General features: G+C 42.8%; 1 long non-coding RNA gene across 2 annotated transcripts; it reads left to right on the forward strand.

Annotated features, from left to right (window-relative positions):
* The first annotated feature begins 1,476 nt into the window (after nt 1–1,476).
* Nucleotides 1,477–2,588, forward strand: LOC123082552 (uncharacterized). 2 transcript variants are annotated; one of them, XR_006439054.1, is made up of 3 exons: nt 1,479–1,659; nt 1,945–2,007; nt 2,112–2,588. It is a non-coding gene; the product is annotated as an uncharacterized lncRNA (long non-coding RNA). The 2 variants fall into 2 exon arrangements; XR_006439053.1 differs by having other exon boundaries at nt 1,477–2,007.
* The last annotated feature ends 13,418 nt before the right edge of the window (nt 2,589–16,006 follow it).

Consider the following 16,006-nt stretch of genomic DNA (forward strand, 5'->3'; position numbering starts at 1 on the left):
GAAGTTACACTTGGCTCGAGGTCTGTCGTTTCTGATGAGTTGCGTGCTGGTTACGTCTACTTCAGCGGGAGGTTCTTTGTGTGTCGAGGGATTGTCCGTTGGTTGTCTTACCCCATCTTCCGATTACATGTACTGCTCACGTAATTGGGAGATTTTATCATCTGAATTCAGAGGAGTACATTGTATCATGAAAGATCGGGCCAAATCAGTAGCACGACAAGGTTGTGCTTTCAATCAGTTGGTATTTGGAGCAAAGGTTGTCCACGGTAAAATTGTTTTCTTCCACTTACAAGTGATATTTTTATTTAACATAAGGAAAGATTGTAGTTCGCAAAAGGTGATGGCGATGGAGAAGGATCCATTGTGTGCCTTGCCTTGGTACCAATGCTTTATGCGTGTGCGTGTTGGACCAGCTAGTTGTGCCATCTTAATGAATTTCTATTCCAGTATGAATTTGGTGAGTAAGACTGTAGTTGATGCTTGGAACTTGCCGTTGATTGAACATCCAGAACCATACGAGCTTTGGTGGACAGACAAGTTTTTTCAAGATCATGCATCGCGTCGAAGTATTTTCCCTTTATGCGGATATGGTGATCTAGTCGTGTATGATGTGATTCCTATGCATATGCATGTGTGTTCTATACTGTTGGGAAAACCCTCGACGGACAGGAGACAATTAACTTATCATTATGATGGTGAATTTTCTTTTGTATGAAAGGCTCGACGTATACTACTTAACTCATATACCCTGGAACAATATATGGCAGATCGCCAAAGGCGTGATCATGCTCAGGAAGCAATTCATGTGAAGGTACTCAATGACCAAGAGGAAGCAGACGTGGACATTCAATATGCTGAATTTTTGGCCTCGACAGTTTCTGCGGATGCATATGCTGAGAAGATAGACTTGAAACCGAGGACGGTTTCATTTCAAGGGGGAGAGGATGATATGGATAACACTAGTTCTATTTGTACTGTCGACAACCATGACTTATAAGACGTTGGTATGGTTCAAGTTAAGGCAGTTTCGCTCGTGATAACGTGAGGCGTCTTGATTAGGAGAAAATGAAGGTTGAATTAGAATCAAAATTTGCTGTTGTGCCAAAATACACAATGCATGCTTGGATATTAGAAAAAGAAATAAAATAATTCCAACACATAAACATTTGATCAAGGCATGCGTCAACTAGGTTGTTTTTTTTAGGAAAAGGAAATCTCATTAAAACACATAAGCTGGGTTACAATCAGAGTTAATTACATGCATCAAACCCTGTGGCACATCAGCTAGAATACAAAAATCACCATTCACTCTAGCAAAGGCAGCTAGCTCATGTGCGGCCACATTGCATTCTCTGTAGATTTTGGATACTGTGCATGATTCAAACTCTCTGAACATTTCCTTCACTTTCACATAGCAGGCCCACCAACTGGCTCTATTAGTGTTGCAATCATTCACAGCAGTTACTACAGCGGAACAATCTGATTCAAAAATCACATTGTTCAAAGCTAATCTGTGTGCCTGGGTGAGGCCAAACAACAAGGCCTGAGCTTCAGCTTCCTCAGCTTCAGTACATCCATGAAAGCAGCAGCCCGCTGAGAAGACCACCGCACCCGAACTATCTCTGCCAATAGCTCCGAGCGCAGCTAAACCAGAAGCTGGTATGAAAGAAGCATCGACGTTAACTTTTATGTGATTTCCAGAAGGCTTTGCCCATCTAATAGCATGTCGAGGATGACTCGTATGCTGCATTTGAATTTCATGCATTTTCTGCTTTCCTTTGGCATCATTTGCAATCAGATTTGGGGCTGATAAACACTCCCTATAGCTTTTCAAGAAACTCACTGAATCCCAAACAGTAGCCTTGCCTTTGTTATGAATTACGTCATCTCTTAGGTGCCATGCCCTCCACAGCACAAGCATAAACTTCTCCTTCATCTCGCCAGGGCATAAGCTCAAGTTTTGCAATAGCCAATCAGGGGAGAAAAGCAAGAGCGACTTAACTTCAGGTAGTTTCCAAATTTTACACATTTCCTCTCAAAGTGCTCTCTGTTTTGTGCATGTTACAGTAGCATGGTGAGCATTTTCAACAGCACTTCCATAAATATTGCAGGTACCATCCAGCTCAAGTGTCCTCTTGTGCTTATTTTCCTTTGGTTGTTTCTTTTGGTTGTGACGTCCACAACAAGAGTATACATGGACAGGATACTTTTTGATTGAGACTAATGGAAGAAGCCTTATTGGTTACTACTTCTCATTATCAAGGCCGCCGGAGATTTATGTGTGCGTGATCAGGTTTAACTGGTGGGGTTTGCTGCCCTTGAGAAACATTGGATCGGGGCGGCCGGCCAGGAAATCGTGTTTAATTACTTTAAGTATTTAAATTCTAATGATTACTTGCTAAGTTAAAGCTTGGGATCAGATTTACTTCCTTAGGTGGTGGTCGAGACTTAGAGATAAAGAAGTTTTTGTTTGGTCGACTTATTAGGCAAGTTTGAGTCGGCTAGCGGTACTGATATATATAGTCATGGTACCCTCTTTGTAAAAGCAGGTTATATTTTGGAATTTGGACAACGTCGTGTTTCGATCATGAAGCGGCCGTCTTCAAGTGCCGTTGTTATTTATTTTGTATAAATTTTCTGTGTGAAAGTTACACTTCGCTAGAGGTCTATCATTTCCGACGGGTTGCATGCTGGCTACGTCTACTTCGACAGCAGGTTCTTCATGCGTCGAGGGATTGTCCGTTGGTTGTCATTACCCCATCTTCAGATTATGTGTACTGCTCGTGTAATTAGGAGATTTTATCAACTGAATTCAAAGGAGTTCATCGTACCGTGAAAGATAAGGCCAAATCAGTAGCACGACGAGGTTGTGCTTTCATCAGTCGGTATTCAGAGCAAAGGTTGTTCACGGTAAAATTGTTTTTTCCAGATACCATTGGTATTTTTGGCCTCGATAGTTTATGCAGATGCATATGCTGGGGAGATAGACTTGAAACCGAGGACGGTTTCGTTTCAAGGGGGAGAGGATGATATGACCAACACTAGTTCTATTTGTACCGTCCACCACCATGACATACACGACGTTGGTCTGGTTTAAGTTGAGGCAGTTTCGCTCGTCACTGTTTGCGATAACGTGAGGCGTTTTGATCAGGAGAAAATGAAGGTTGAATTAGAACCACAATTTTCTTCTGTATCAAAATACACAATGCATGCTTGGATATTAGAGAAGGAAGAAAATAATTCCAACACATACATGTTTGATCAAGGCATGCGTCAACTTGGTTGTATCTTTTGGTTGCCACGTACACAACAAGACTATACATGGATGTGATACCTTTTGATTGAGACTAACGGAAGTATCCTAGTCGGTTACTACTTCTTACGATCAAGGCCGCCGGAGATATATGTATACGTGAGCAGGTTTAAATGGTGGCATTTGCTGTCCTTGAGAAACATTGGATGGGGCTGCCAGGAAATTGTGTTTAATTACTTTAAATATATAAATTGTAATGATTACTTGCTAAGTTAAAGCTTGTGATCAGATTTACTTCCTTAGGTGTTGGTCGAGAGTTAGATATAAACAAATTTTTGTTTGGTCTAACTTATTAGGCAAGTTCGAGTCGGCTAGCTGTACTGGTATATATAGTAATGGTAGGCTCTTTGTAGAAGGATGTTATATTTTTTGAGTTTAGATAACGTCGTGTATCGACCATGAAGCGGCCGTCTTCGGGTGTCGCTGTTATTTATTTTGTATAAATTTTCTGTGTGAAAGTTACACTTCGCTCAAGGTCTGTCATTTCCGATGGGGTGCGTGCTTGTTACGTCTACTTCAACAGGAGGTTCTTCGTGTGTCAAGAGATTGTCCATTGGTTTTCATTATCCCATCTTCCGGTTACCTGTACAACTCGCGTAATTGGGATATTTTACCAGCTGAATTCAGAGGAGGTCAATGTATCTTGAAAGATCGGGCCAAATCAGTAGCACGGCGAGGTTGTGCTTTCATCAGTTGGTATTCAGAACAAAGGTTGTTCACGGTAAAGTTATTTTCTTCCAGTTACGGTAGATATTTTTATTTATCATGAGGAAAGATTGTAGTTCGCAAATAGAGATGGCAATGAAGAAGGATCCATTGCGTGCCTTGCCTTGGTACCAATGCTTTATGCGTGTGCATGTCGGAGTTTTATCAAGATCATGCATCGCGTCGAAGTAGTTTCCCTTTATGTGGATATGATGATCTAGTTGTGTGTGATGTGCTTCCTATGCATATGCATGTGTGTTCTATATTGTTGGAAAAATCATGGACGGATAGGAGACAATTAACTTATCATTATGATGGTGAATTTTCTTTTGCACAAAAGGGTCGACTTCCCTCGAGGTCTGTCGTTTCTCATGAGTTGCATGCTGGTTACGTCTACTTGGGCGGGAGGTTCTTGTGTCGAGGGATTGTCCATTGGTTCCCGTTACCCCATCTTTGGGTTATGTGTACTGCTCGCGTAATTGGGAGATTTTATCAGCTGAATTCGGAGGAGTTCATTGTATCGTGAAAGATCGGGCCAAATTAGTAGCATGATGAGGTTGTGCTTTCATTAGATGGGGACCAGAGGAGACTTTGGTCGGCTGGTTCAGCCCAACATCTGCGGCGGCTCTTGATGTCATTACCCTCCTTGTAGGCGAAGCCGAGGTCCCTCCTATCCAGCCCCGACCACCTCCCGGACGAGAGTCCAAAATTTGTCTTGGATTGGGCACCGGCAGCCTGGACGTCGTATCCCTCCATGAGGGCGCCATCTTGCGAGGCTTGGGTGTTCGGGGGAAAGTTGCTATGGGTGGTGGAACCTGCATGGCAAGGGCTCCATCGGCGGCGGTGGTGTGGAGGTTGTAGGTGAAGCGGCGTCGGATATACCGTGTCTACAATAGTGGATCTTGGCGGCATGGTGCAGCCGAGTCTCGGCGACATATGCGTCTGAATGGACGAGCGCAAGGCGGTAGCGCTGTTCGTCGCCGTGGTGGCATCGACAGATGGCCGGCCTGGTAAGGATGATGCACGATCTCTTTTCTGGACATGGGTTAGCGGTTCGATGGTGGTGGCGGCTTCTAAAACATGTGTGTGTGGTGTACGCGTTAGATTTGCTGCACCGAGTGTAGGCTCCTTATATGTCATGCGGGCAGATCGGTGATGACCTCAGTTCTAAATGGTGGGAGAGAGGGCACTCCATATTGTCGAGTTGTTAGGTGTAAGTGGTGGCTTTGGATGACTTGATGTATATTCTTGTCAGATCTTTGTTGAATAATTAATAAAGATGACTGTATGCACCGACTGATGGAGAGGCCGGGGATTTAAATCACCTTTCTGAGTAAAAAATGTCACTAATAGAAGGCAATTTTCGGGAACCTCCATAGGTTGGCGTGCGCTCCGCGTTCAGCTATCAGTGTTGGCCATCTTGACCTTTTTCACAGAATATTTTGGACTCAGACTGGCCATAGTGGGAGTAACTTCAAGAGTAACATCGATTCCAACTTAGCAAATTTGCCTATGTGACAACGAGTTACTATGTAGATGGGTAAATTGAGTAACTTAGCTAGTTACTGTAACATTACATATCCCAAGACAGTACGAGTCTATAACCTAATAAATGAAGCCTTGCACGACATCACACATATGTTACTACCCATTATAGAGGTACTACCTCCGTCCTAGTTTATTGGTCCCTATTGTATTCTTTGCCGAATTTTGACCATAAATTTAACAAACAAAAAAGTTCATGCATGTCATAAAAAAAATATCATTAAGAACTATGTTCAGATACGAATCGAATGATATAATTTTTGTTTGACGTGCACTAACATTTTGCCAGTCAAATCTTTGATCAAAATTTAGTACAAATTATTAAAGGAGCCAATAAATCAGGACAAAGGTAGTAGTAACATAGCCTAGAATAGCGTGTATGTTATGGCTAGTCTCCTTCATAGGAGCAGACTTTGCCATCCAGATCCAAGAAGGATGGTGCGCACGCCTATAAATACCTATCTACTCCAGCTAGGAGTTCGATCTAACACAACCATCATATCCATATCCAGCCCAACAAATGGCGCCTCTCAAGGTGACTGCTGCCGTCTGTGTCGTGCTGGTCCTGATGATCCAGCTACAGGTGCCAACGGTCGCGCAGGACATACCATGCGACGAGTGCGAGCCGGGATGCGGCCAGGCTTGCAATGCGCAGCGCCCCTACTTCTGCAACAGCTTTTGCAACATCTTTCCCACCCTGTGCAACTACTGCTTCCTCATCCAATCCGACTTGTGCGTGCCCGGGTGCACAAACCTCTGCAGGATCAACTGCGTGTGATCGACCATGCAGGAACACATCGACATGAGTGGACTCCAGAGTGTCGATGAGCATGCCTGCGTTGCCATTGTTATATTTGCTGCTCTATGTGCAATAAGTCAATGCCGGTCAGGCTGCATGCATGTATTGCATGCGAGTGCCTTGACTTAGCATTTGATACTGTGTTTAATTTGCTACTATTCCCTTCACTACAGCATATTACGTATTACTACGTTGTGCATCCAATGCATTTATATTGTACGCCCACCATTTGGTTATGAATAAGACTCGTTTGGAATATCACATATCTACCAAAGCAAAGTTCAGGTTGCACCTACTTGTGTATAGTTTATCTGCAAAGGTCAAATGTTCTCTTGTTTGGAAGAAACAAAAAGAAGAATTTTTCATATAAGGATAACACGAATCTTGACACAAACCGAATGGTTTAGATAGAGGGTACGCTAGTATGAGGGTACTAAAAATCCACACTCGAAGTATTGCTATATGCATATCATATAATTATCGTTTCGACCAAGTGTTTGGTTGTATATGTAAATCGCGTAACTCCCACGATAACCCACGTAGCCCATTTAAAGATAAAGAAGAGAATTATTCTACGATCTTTACTTGTGTTGTAGGTAAGTTACCTTTTTAGTATATATGATTCCTATTAAATCTATTAGGCTATGTAATTGTTAGAGTACCTCTATGGATTCACTCCTCTCAAACATCAATTTGGGCTACAAGAATTTATACAGGGGAATTGCTCATAGAAGTCCAAGAAACCAAGGTGGAAGAGGGGGGCGGGGGAAGAAAGTTAGGAGAAGCCAGGGGCGCCGCCAGTGACGTGATCCTACGCGGATTCCTTCTTCGTTGCTTCCTCCCCGATATACGAATGTTCCAAGGCCCCGCCGGCCCTTGGTAAAAGTGGCATGTATGAATGTTCCAAGGCCTCGTCGGCCCGTGATATGAAACGTCCGGACTTGTCAGCACCGGGTTCATAATAAAGTCTCAAAAATGTGTTTGGCCTCGTCGGTCGCGAACAAAACGGGTCCAGCCTCGTCGGTCAAGACATGAGATATCTCCGGCCTTGTTAGTCGTGGAACAGTGAAATGACCCCCTCGCCTTGTCGGCCAAGGAGAAGTATGTCTAGCCTCGCCGGCCTAGACTTGCGAGGGTTCCGACCTTATTGGTCACGGAAGAGATCGATCGTGTGATGAGACTTTGCAGCGGGCGCCCAGCCGTGAGGGCCATGAACGAAGTATCAAGATTTGCATGCCAGGCGTGTCATCATATTAAGTAGCCACGTTGTTCAAGAATCATGAAAACATGTTCAGATCTGAATATTTGATGTCCACCAGTTGCTAAATGAATTAGCCTGCCATACTGACTCTGCTATGTGCGCAAACAATTAGAGTGACTTCTATTACCCCAAATGGGCTGCAGTTTGTACAGCACACATACTGATTAATCTTTTATGAGCCTTTAAAATTTTAGGCCGAAACTATGAGTGGTTTAGCCGTGAGAAATTAAAAAGTGTTGTTTAGTCTATAATCTCCGCCTCGTACTATTTCGCTGACTTGTTAATTTCTGCCATTTACATCAAACTTTGCACAAGGTATACCATGCATGTCAACTGCATGCTGTTATCAATTTTCCAAGGTCAAACTTGCTTATACTCAGACTGCACCATCTAGTGGTGTAGAGCACTTGCATTCACACAGATGTTTCTTCCATAATAGTACTTGCTTGTGACTTGTACCATTGGATGCATGGGCGCATGGCCATATTAACGTGTGGCCACTGCTGATGAAAGGCTCATCCATGATGGACCGTATGCGCATGAGCACCCTGGCGGCCGTACATGTACGGCAGCCTGCTTGTGGCGTTGCGTCCGTGCTCATGTTTGTCTTGGCCTAGCAGCATGTCTATGTATATGTGTGTCCTCTGGTCGGGCCATTGTATATTCCATCCGTCCTTTAAAAAGTGTATTTTCAACTTTATTAGAAAGTCAAACTATCTCAAACTTAGACACGTTCGGGTAGGAGTTTGTGCGTTGTTATGGGCAATTTGGAACTGCAGAAATGATTTGGCTTTTAACAGAACAACAACTATTCATTTTTGTAGGTTTTATTCCGAGCTACTGCGCTGATCCATATGTGGTCCTTACTCACTCCGACGGAGGCCAGGGAGCGTTTGGTTACTGGATCTGTCCGGTGGAAGATGGTAGCGCGGGATATCTTTAACCGGTTTGGATGGCGGTCATGTAATAGGACAGACGATTAGTTTACCTATCTTTGTTATGCCAGCCGGTTGTGGCTTTTGGGACTTTTGTTTTTGGCATTGTGGCTCTTGGTGAGCTAGCCATTTATTTGTTTCCAGACTTTCAGACCTTATTAAACATCCTTTTTTATATATAATTGTGGCTGTATGCATCGTTCTGATGCAGAGGCCGGGGAGTCCCCCCTTTTTGAAAAAAAATTCTCAAACTTTGACCGAATTTGTGCAAAAATATATCAGTATTTGTGAAACCAAATAGGTATATAATGAAAATATATTTTATCATGAATCTAATGATACTAACTTGATGACATAAATGTTGATGTATTGTTGTATAAATACAGTCAAACATGAAAATGTTTGACTTTCTAAAAAAGTTGGAAGTACACTCTTCAAAGGACGGAGGGAGTATACTGGCCTGTACTAATTTTGGTCACACAACACCTACACCTGTATTTAGCTCACTGTAAATTGATCAATTCTAGCTCGTAGACGTGCCTGTGTACAATAACCATGAATCATGAATACACCTGTACCTGTGTATAATAATCATGAATGTTGAATCTCGCCTTAATTTCCTAAGGTTGCATGGAGACGTGCAGCTAATTGGAAATCGACGCCTCGTTGTGGACGGAAACGCCTCCTCCACTGAAGCATCACCGGAAATCTTAAAAAATAAGTCCAAAAATAATGTGAGTATCAGAACTTAGCTTGGTGGGTTTGGGATACCACTGTCCCTCTAACCATCCAACCACAAGTTGGTGCGCCGAAGCCTTGCTAAAGGCATGTAGGCATGGAGAAGATTTTCCTCTGATTCTAAGAAAATAGTTAGAAAAAACATTATGAAAATACTTCCCATACTCATAGATACTTCGGTGCGACAAAATCTCGTCAGATACCCAGCTGAAGAAGGTGCTGACGACGTAGCCATTGGCAATACCATAGTGGTTAGAACCGACGTAGTATTCATGGTTGGCATAGCCTTGTGTAAAGATAGCAGTGACAACGATAACGCCCAACCTTCTTTCAAAATGTTCTTGATTGGAAGATGAAATCAAATGGCCAGCTCCCTGGCGTCGGTGCTAAAACTAACAATTCTCGGGTAGGGGGTCTCGAACTGGTAGGGTCGGCATGATGGTAACAGGAGGAAACATGGACACAGTTTTACTCCGGTTTGGGCCCTCTCTCACATGTAATACCCTACTCCTACTCTTTAATATTTTGTGGACGGGGTGCAAAGTGGAGAGAGATCTACCTCGAAGTTATACGAATGTGTTCTAATCTCTAAAAACCTTTCCTCTACAGACTAAACCCCTCGGCTTATATAGGCACCGTGTGTATCTAAGTTTTACATATGGTCGGTTACAATCTAGGGATAACATGCCGAACAATTAAACACGCCTTGAAGTGTATTCCATATTTAGTATGCCGAGAGTCAGGGCATATATGGCCTCCGTGGTGTGCACCCTTTAATTCAAGACATCATCAGTAGCCCCTAAACATGTCTTCAAGTGGAGGACCCAGGCTTCTATCTTCAAAACAACTTCAATCTTATAGTCATCGGTTTCGTAGGTGAGTTCTATCTTCCACATCGGCTCCTTAATTCGAGGACATCTCAATCCAAGTCTTTTTTATGTTCTTCATAATCAATCTTCTCTACAAAAAGCACCAGGCAAAATGTGTAGATCGCCTACTGCATCAAATAAGTGGTATTTTTAACAAAGCCCTCATCTGGGTAGTTTTTGCTTTTACTGACCCGACACTAGTAGAAAACGGACCATCAGTCCCGGCTCCAGAGGCCCTTTAGTCCCGGTTCTGTAACCAGGACAAAACGATCGGGACTAAAACCCAGAACTTTTAGTCCCGGTTGGCTTACAAACCGGGACTAAAGGGGCTCCACATGGCTGTTGTGGGGTGCCCACGCAGGAGGACCTTTAGTCCCGGTTGGTAAACCGGGACTAAAAGGTCGCCACACGTCAGCAACCCCTAGGCGCTAGGGTTTTTTTTTGAAGGGGGTGGGTGTTTAGGGGTTTTGGATGGTTTAGGGGTTTCATATTGTGTTAGCTAGCTACTACATATATATAAAGAAAAGTGACCGCTCTTTCTCCATGCTTGGTGGACGCTAGCTAGTACATATAGAGAGAATTCAACGGTATAGTAAGCAAATGAAGGAAACCATTAATTACGCAAGATCGTCATGAACATATATAGAGAGAAGTGACCCCTCTTTCTCCGTGCTTAGTCGAACAACAAGTTTACATATATCTATCCGACGCTACTACATATATACAATATAACATCCCTTACATCATCAAGCACCAAACTGTTGGGTTTCGTAGTAATTTCAAAAAAAATTCCTACGCACACGCAAGATCATGGTGATGCATAGCAACGAGAGGGGAGAGTGTTGTCTACGTACCCACGCAGACCGACTGCGGAAGCGTTGACACAACGTAGAGGAAGTAGTCGTACGTCTTCACGATCCAACCGATCAAGCACCGAAACTACGGCACCTCCGAGTTCGAGCACACGTTCAGCTCGATTACGATCCCCGGACTCCGATCCAGCAAAGTGTCGGGGAAGAGTTCCATCAGCACGACAGCGTGGTGACGATCTTGATGCACTACAGCAGCAGGGCTTCGCCTAAACTCCGCTACAGTATTATCGAGGATTATGGTGGCAGGGGGCACCGCACACGGCTAAGGAATAGATCACGTGGATCAACTTGTGTATTTCTGGGGTGCCTCTGCCTCAGTACATAAAGGAGCCAAGGGGGAGGGGGCGCCGGCCAGGAGGAGGGCGCAGGAGGAGTCCTACTCCTTCCGGGAGTAGGACTCCCCCCCCCCCAATCCTAGTTGGACTAGGATTCCCCGAGGGGGAAAGAGGAAGAGGGGGGCCGGCCACCTCTCCTAGTCCTAATAGGACTAGGGGAGGGGGGATGTGCGCAGCCACCTTGGGTTGCCCCTTTCTCCTTTCCACTAAAGCCCATTAAGGCCCATATGGCTCCCGGGGGGTTCCGGTAACCTCCCGGTACTCCGGTAAAATCCCGATTTCACCCGGAACACTTCCAATATCCAAACATAGGCTTCCAATATATCAATCTTTACGTCTCGACCATTTCGAGACTCCTCGTCATGTCCGTGATCACATCCGGGACTCCGAACAACCTTCGGTACATCAAAATGCATAAACTCATAATATAACTGTCATCGTAACCTTAAGCGTGCGGACCCTACGGGTTCGAGAACAATGTAGACATGACCGAGACACGTCTCCGGTCAATAACCAATAGCGGGACCTGGATGCCCATATTGGCTCCTACATATTCTACGAAGATCTTTATCGGTCAGACCGCATAACAACATACGTTGTTCCCTTTGTCATCGGTATGTTACTTGCCCGAGATTCGATTTTCGGTATCCAATACCTAGTTCAATCTCGTTACCGGCAAGTCTCTTTACTCGTTCCGTAATACATCATCTCACAACTAACATATTAGTTGTAATGATTGCAAGGCTTATGTGATGTGCATTACCGAGAGGGCCCAGAGATACATCTCCGACAATCGAAGTGACAAATCCTAATCTCAAAATATGCCAACCCAACATCTATCTTTGGATACACCTGTAGAGCTCCTTTATAATCATCCATTTACGTTGTGACATTTGGTAGCACCCAAAGTGTTCCTCCGGTAAACGGGAGTTGCATAATCTCATAGTCATAGGAACATGTATAAGTCATGAAGAAAGCAATAGCAACATACTAAACGATCGGGTGCTAAGCTAATGGAATGGGTCATGTCAATCAGATCATTCAACTAATGATGTGATCCCGTTAATAAAATAACAACTCTTTGTCAATGGTTAGGAAACATAACCATCTTTGATTAACGAGCTAGTCAAGTAGAGGCATACTAGTGACACTCTGTTTGTCTATGTATTCACACATGTATTATGTTTCCGGTTAATACAATTCTAGCATGAATAATAAACATTTATCATGATATAAGGAAATAAATAATAACTTTATTATTGCCTCTAGGGCATATTTCCTTCAGTCTTCCACTTGCACTAGAGTCAATAATCTAGATCACATCGCTATGTGATTAACACCAATAGTTCACATCTTTATGTGATTGGTTCACATCTCCATGTGACTAACACCTAAAGGGTTTACTAGATTCAATAATCTAGTTCACATCGCTATGTGATTAACACCCAAAGAGTGATCATGTTTTGCTTGTGAGAGAAATTTAGTCAACGGGCCTGCTATATTCAGATCCGTATGTATTTTGCAAAATTCTATGTCTACAATGCTCTAATCTAGCTAATTGCTCCCACTTTCAATATGTATCCAGATTGAGACTTAGAATCATCTGGATCAGTATCAAAAACTTGCATCGACGTAACCCTTTATGATGAACCTTTTTGTCATGTCCATAATCGAGAAACATATCCTTATTTCACTAAGGATAATTCTGACCGCTGTCTAGTGATCTACTCCTAGATCACTATTGTACTCCCTTGCCAAATCAGTGCAGGGTATTACAATAGATCTGGTATACAACATGACATACTTTATAGAACCTATGGCCAAGGCATAGGGAATGACTTTCATTCTCTTTCTATCTTCTGCCGTGGTCGGGCTTTGAGTCTTACTCAACTTCACACCTTGTAATACAGGCAAGAACTCTTTCTTTGACTGCTCCATTTTGAACTACTTCAAAATCTTGTCAAGGTATGTACTCATTGAAAAAACTTATCAAGCGTCTTGATCTATCTCTATAGATCTTGGAGCTAAATATGTAAGCAGCTTCACTGAAGTCTTTCTTTGAAAAACTCCTTTCAAACACTCCATTATGCTTTACAGAATAATTCTACATTATCTCCGATCAACAATATGTCATTCACATATACTTATCAGAAATGCTGTAGTGCTCCCACTCACTTTCTTGTAAATACAGGCTTCACCGCAAGTCTGTATAAAACTATATGCTTTGATCATCTCATCAAAGCGTATATTCCATCTCCGAGATGCTTGCACAAGTCCACAGATGGATCGCTGGAGCTTGCACATTTTGTTAGCACCTTTCGGTTTGACAAAACCTTCTGGTTGCATCATATACAACTCTTCTTTAATAAATCCATTAAGGAAGGCAGTTTTGTTTATCCATTTGCCAGATTTCATAAAATGCGGCAATTACTAACATGATTCAGACAGACTCAAGCATAGATACGAGTGAGAAGCTCTCATCGTAGTCAACACCTTGAACTTGTCGAAAACCTTTTGCGACAATTCTAGCTTTGTAGACAGTAACATTACCATCAGCGTCAGTCTTCTTCTTGAAGATCCATTTATTCTCAATTGCTTGCCGATCATCGGGCAAGTCAACCAAAGTCCATGCTTTGTTCTCATACATGGATCCCATCTCAGATTTCATGGCCTCAAACCATTTCGCGGAATCTGGGCTCATCATTGCTTCCTCATAGTTCGTAGGTTCGTCATGGTCAAGTAACATGACCTCCAGAACAGGATTACCGTACCACTCTGGTGCGGATCTCACTCTGGTTTACCTACGAGATTCGGTAGTAACTTGATCTGAAGTTACATGATCATCATCATTAGCTTCCTCACTAATTGGTGTAGTAGTCACAAGAACAGATTTTTGTGATGAACTACTTTCCAATAAGGGAGAAGGTACAATTACCTTATCAAGTTTTCTACTTTCCTCCCACTCACTTCTTTCGAGAGAAACTCCTTCTCTAGAAAGGATCCATTCTTAGCAACGAATGTCTTGCCTTCGGATCTGTGATAGAAGGTGTACCCAACATTCTCCTTTGGGTATCCTATGAAGACATATTTCTCCGATTTGGGTTTGAGCTTATCAGGATGAAACCTTTTTCACATAAGCACCACAACCCAAAACTTTAAGAAACGACAACTTTGGTTTCTTGCCAAACCACAGTTCATAAGGCGTCATCTCAACGGATTTAGATGGTGCCCTTTTAACGTGAATGCAGCTGTCTCTAATGCATAATCCCAAAATGATAGTGGTAGATCGGTAAGAGACATCATATATTGTACTATATCCAATAAAGTACGGTTATGACGTTCGGACACACCATTATGCTATGGTGTTCCATGTGGCATGAGTTTGTGAAACTATTCCACATTGTTTTAACTGAAGACCAAACTCGTAACTCAAATACTCTTCTCTACTATCAGATCGTAGAAACTTTATTTTCTTGTTACGATGATTTTTCACTTCACTCTAAAATTCTTTGAACTTTTCAAATGTTTCAGACTTATGTTTCATCAAGTAGATATACTCATGTCTGCTCAAATCATCTGTGAAGATCACAAAATAATGATACCTGTCGCGAGCCTCAATATTCATCAGACCACATACATCAGTATGTATGATTTTCCAACAAATCTGTTGCTCGCTCCATTGTTCCGAAGAACAGAGTCTTAGTCATCTTGCCCATGAGGCATGGTTCGCAAGCATCAACTGATTCATAATCAAGTGATTCCAAATGCCCATCATCATGGAGTTTCTTCATGCGCTTTACACCGATATGACCTAAACGACAGTGCCACAAATAAGTTGCACTTTCATTATCAACTCTGCATCTTTTGGCTTCAACATTATGAATATGTGTATTACTACTATCGAGATTCAATAAGAATAGACCACTCTTCAAGGGTGCATGACCATAAAGATATTACTCATATAAATAGAACAACCATTATTCTCTGATTTAAATGAATAACCGTCTCGCATCAAATAAGATCCAGATATAATGTTCATGCTCAACGCTGGCACGAAATAACAATTATTTAGGTCTAATATTAATCCCGAAGGTAGATGTAGAGGTAGCGTGCCGACTGCGATCACATCGACTTTGGAACCGTTTCCCACGCGCATCATCACCTCGTCCTTTGCCAGTGCCCGCTTATTCCGTAGTCCCTGTTTCGAGTTGCAAATATTAGCAACAGAACCAGTATCAAATACACAGGTGCTACTGCGAGCTCTAGTAAGGTACACATCAATAACATGTATATCACATATACCTTTGTTCACCTTGCCATCCTTCTTATCCGCCAAATACTTGGGGTAGTTCTGCTTCCAGTGACCAGTCCCTTTGCAGTAGAAGCACTTAGTCTCAGGCTTAGGACCAGATTTGGGCTTCTTCACTTGAGCAGCAACTTGCTTGCTGTTCTTCTTGAAGTTCCCCTTCTTCCCTCTGCCCTTTTCTTGAAACTAGTGGTCTTGTCAACCATCAACACTTGATGTTTTTCTTGATTTCTACCTTCGTTGATTTCAGCATCACGAAGAGCTTGGGAGTTGTTTCCGTTATCCCTTGCATATTATAGTTCATCACGAAGTTCTACTAACTTGGTGA

The sequence above is a fragment of the Triticum aestivum genome, chromosome 4A (genome assembly GCF_018294505.1).
Source record: "Triticum aestivum cultivar Chinese Spring chromosome 4A, IWGSC CS RefSeq v2.1, whole genome shotgun sequence".
Lineage (NCBI taxonomy): Eukaryota > Viridiplantae > Streptophyta > Magnoliopsida > Poales > Poaceae > Triticum > Triticum aestivum.